Source organism: Herpailurus yagouaroundi, unplaced genomic scaffold (genome assembly GCF_014898765.1).
Source record: "Herpailurus yagouaroundi ecotype Mexico unplaced genomic scaffold, PumYag 216, whole genome shotgun sequence".
NCBI lineage: Eukaryota > Metazoa > Chordata > Mammalia > Carnivora > Felidae > Herpailurus > Herpailurus yagouaroundi.
The window spans coordinates 1,198,837-1,202,563 of NW_024412447.1; the positions used below are offsets into that span (position 1 = coordinate 1,198,837).

A 3,727-nucleotide genomic window follows, 5' to 3' on the forward strand; every position below is an offset into this window, starting at 1 on the left:
GCTCTGGCCACTGCTGTTGGAGCTGTGCCTGGACCTCCCACCTCACCTGTACACCCCGGGGGCTGTTTACAGCCCACACCCGTGCCCCCAGCTGGGCTGCGCACAGTGTGTCGCTGGGTGGGGCTGACATCCCAGAGGGTGGCCTCTGAGCTGGAGGTGAAGCGGGGGCAGGAGCCCCGTCTGCCCCGGCTCCACCAGCACTGGGATTCCTGGGGTTGGCCCTGACCTCCGGAGCAGCCTGGGTACTGCCGGAGCACCATAGAGTTTGGAGTTAATAACAGACGTTTTCATCTTTTCCACAGTTTTCTTGTTGCTCTGTGGCCTCTGCCCATTGAATCTGGGCCCCAGCTGCCTCGCGGGGGAGGCAGACACAGCTAGAACAAAGAAATCAATTGACTTTCTGGATGAATTTTTAAAAACTCACAGCAGAGGCAATATTCTGAAAGCGCAGAGGATTTCTTTTGCAAGAGCAGAGCTTTCTGAGAAAGAAAGGGTTTTTGAGTGAGAACACAGACTTTATTGGCATAAGCTGCGGACTGGGGAAAACCAGTGAGGGCCTTTTTCCTGTCCAAACAGGGGCAATGATTGGATCGGGGGGGGGGGGGGGGCCAGGGAGGGGGCTTCCGAGCCCCTCATCTGGCCCCTGCTCTGGGAAGGCGGCTGATGGGAAATCCAAGTAAGTTTGGGGGCTGCTGGTGCGTGAGACCCGGGCTGGCGCCCTGTGTTCATAGGGAAGCCCCCACCTGACACCATCACGGTGGCCCCCACAGGAGGCGCCCCCAGCCACAGCTCCTACAAGGACACGTCACCATTGCTATTAGCGTTATTTTTTGGTTTACAAAGCGATCGGCTTGTGTGCTAGTTAGCTACGGCCGTGTAACAAATCACCACACAGTTTAGTGAGTTAGTACGGCGTGTGTTACCTCACGTAATTTCTTGGGCCAGTTAGTTGGTAGTGGCTTAGCTGGGTGGTCCCTCAGGGTCTCTCGGGAGGCTGTGTCATCTGAAGGTTCACCTGGGGCAGAGGATCCCCTCCTCCAAGGCGGCCCACGCATCAGTACTGGCCACTGCTGGCTGGTCCCCAGCTCCTCTTACCTGGCCATGTCCATGGGCTGCTTGAGCATCTTCATGACAGGATGGGTGGCCCACGGGCACAAGGAGGAAGTCCCTGCCCCTTGTGGCCTCGCTGGGAAGTCACCCTCTGCCTTTTCCACACTATCCTGTCATCGCCCAGGCCACTTGGAGTCGGAAGAGGCCGTATGAGGTCGTAAATACCAGCAGGGAGGGTCTCTGGAGGCCATCTTGGAGGTTGGCTGCCGTGGTTAGTGACGTGCTTTCTGGATCTCAAAGCACTTTGGCATTTCCAAAGAACTGCTGTCTACGGCAGCGTTTTGCACACATTTAGCTCATGGGCTCCTGAGACGTTCCCGTTTTCCCCGCAAGGGGGCTGAGGTGGGGGACTTTGTGAGTCACTGTGGTCATTTTTATGCCCTGAGCTGGGCCTCCGGGGCTGGCAGGGCCCAGGAAGGCCTCCCGGAAGAGAGGTCCAACCCCAGCCCCAAAGAGTAAGGCCAGAGCCAAGAATGAAGGGGGTCACTTCTGGGTCAGCCAGGAGCAAGGTGTACAGAGGACTCGAAAATGCAGCGACGCCTGTTACGGAGGGTCTGGGAAGCCTGGCCTGCAAGACATCCGCCTGCAGGTGCCACGTCCCCATGTGTCCCCCCCCCCCCCCCGCACTCTGCGTACCAGCACTCGGCCCAGGACGCAGCCCCCAGAGCGTCTGTGCAATTCAGGGCCGGGCCTGGTGGCGCAGCGGGAAACAGAGACCACGTCCGCTGACCTTTTGTGCTGCTGTGCGGCCAGCCTGTCTGGGGGAGGCGTCTAGGGGAGGCCTGGAGGCGGGAGGCCTGCCTGGGGGAGGTTGAGGCTCTGAGGGCCAGGCAGGGCCAGGCCTGAGAAGGCCCCTGGGGAGGGCGGCCTCGCTCTGCCTGTCCACGCTGGACCCAGCAAGCCAGGCCTCTCACTGCCCCTGCCGGGCGCCCGGTGCCTCCTTCTGTTGTGCTCCCCCCTTCTCGGAGGAGCCCACGCTTTGCTGCTGAACCACCTTCTCGGGGAAAGAGGGGGAGTTTCCAAGCTTCCCTCTTGGCTGGATTAGGGCAGCGTTAACCGGGCAGACTGGTCACAGATGCCCCTCCCCGAACCACCCAGCTAATAAAGCTCAGCATTAGAACCTGGCTGGCAGCGTCTGCCTGAGAGCTCGTGCTGGTTCGGGCTAAATTAATCAGAAAAGAGAGTCACCTGACGCTGAGGCCCATGTCTTCCAGGCAGCCTTGACAGGGGTGAGGAGGGAGGGCTGGCGCTCAGTTCTCAGTGAGGACAGAAGTCTCTCTGCTGCCCGAAAGGAGACAGAGCGGTCGTGGCCTTGCGTCCTCCCCAGAGCCGCTCCGGCTGGGCTGGGGGGGGGGGGGGGGGGGGGGGGGGGGGCGGGGGGGCTGCCAGCGGGGTCCACGTGCTGACAGCCCAGACTCGGTGGCTTGAAACCATGGTTCATTCCGCTCTCGAATCTGCCACGCGGGCAGGGCTGGGCACGAGCCGGAAGGCACAGGATGGGGCAGGTTCCCCGGGACGCACTCAGGCTGGGCTGCCCGTGGGCCTCTCCGCGGGGCCTGGGCTTCCAAAGAATAGGCATCAGGGTTCCCGCGGCAGGTGTCCCCGAGACAGCCAGGTGGCAATTGTATCGGCCTGTGTGACCCAGCCTCAGAAATCACAGAGCATGTCGTGGCCATGCCACGTGGCGGATGCCCCCAAACGCAGGCGGGGACACACTCCGCTTCTCAGCGGGGCAGTGGCCCGGTTCTGGAAGGCCTGGCTGGACGGGAAAGTGGCGTTGTGGCCTTTTTTAGAACCACGGTCGGCACACGCATGGACCCTGGGCTCTGTGGCAGAAAGGACCCCAGATTCACCCAGCCCACAGCTCCCCAAGGGGACCAGCCCTGCCCTGGGCTCTGCCCTCCGGCCTCTGCAGACAGATGGGACCGAGACACCCTGTGTTAGCTTTCCACGTGCTGCGGTTCCCGAGGCGACCGGACATAGAGAAGGCCTGAGCTCGTGAACTTGAGGAGTGGGGGGCGGGGGGCGGCCCCATGGCTGCCTGGGAGCGGGGTGGGGGGCAGCCCTGGCCTCATTCCCCTTCATCAGAGGCTGAGGCGCTTTTCTGACAGTCAAACCCCTTTTCCTTCAACGTTGGGTTTCCGGGTCGTTACCAGACTCCCTCCCTCCCTCCTTCACCTCCTCCACGATTGTCCTTTCAGGAGGTCCCAGCCAGGTGATGGGGGAAACAGTGACGTGGACCAGTACCCGAGCTGCCACTCTGAGCTCACAGTGTGGCTGTGAGCTGGCCAGCCGGAGCCCCAGAGGATGTCCCCGAACCTGCCCCGGGGCTTTCCTGAAACATTTGTCTTCCAGGTCCACGGTGCCCTGCGAGGTGGCTCCAGGGCCCAGGGCAGGAAGCAGGGCCTCAGAAGTCACCCTTCACCTCTAGTCCGGCAGCAGGGCCTACGAAGCCTTGCCTGGCCTGGGCCTTCCGCCACAGGTAAGGGTCTCCTTGACCACCTGGGGGACACACGGCCCGGGCAAGGGCCCCGTGGTGGGGTCTGTGTGTGCACTGGGGCAACGGTGGCTCCAGAGCTGGGCACGTGGATCCGATGGCCGAGACCCCGTGTGAGTG

The 3,727-nt window shown here is 62.2% G+C and overlaps 1 long non-coding RNA gene across 2 annotated transcripts; it reads right to left on the bottom strand.

The window, feature by feature from the left end:
• Positions 1–392: 392 nt before the first annotated feature.
• On the bottom strand, positions 393–1,864 carry LOC121017834 (uncharacterized). 2 transcript variants are annotated; one of them, XR_005784910.1, is made up of 2 exons: positions 1,016–1,864; positions 393–479 (listed from the first exon to the last, which is right to left on the bottom strand). It is a non-coding gene; the product is annotated as an uncharacterized LOC121017834 (long non-coding RNA). The 2 variants fall into 2 exon arrangements; XR_005784909.1 differs by lacking the exon at positions 393–479 and adding an exon at positions 492–792 and having other exon boundaries at positions 1,016–1,861.
• Positions 1,865–3,727: the final 1,863 nt, after the last annotated feature.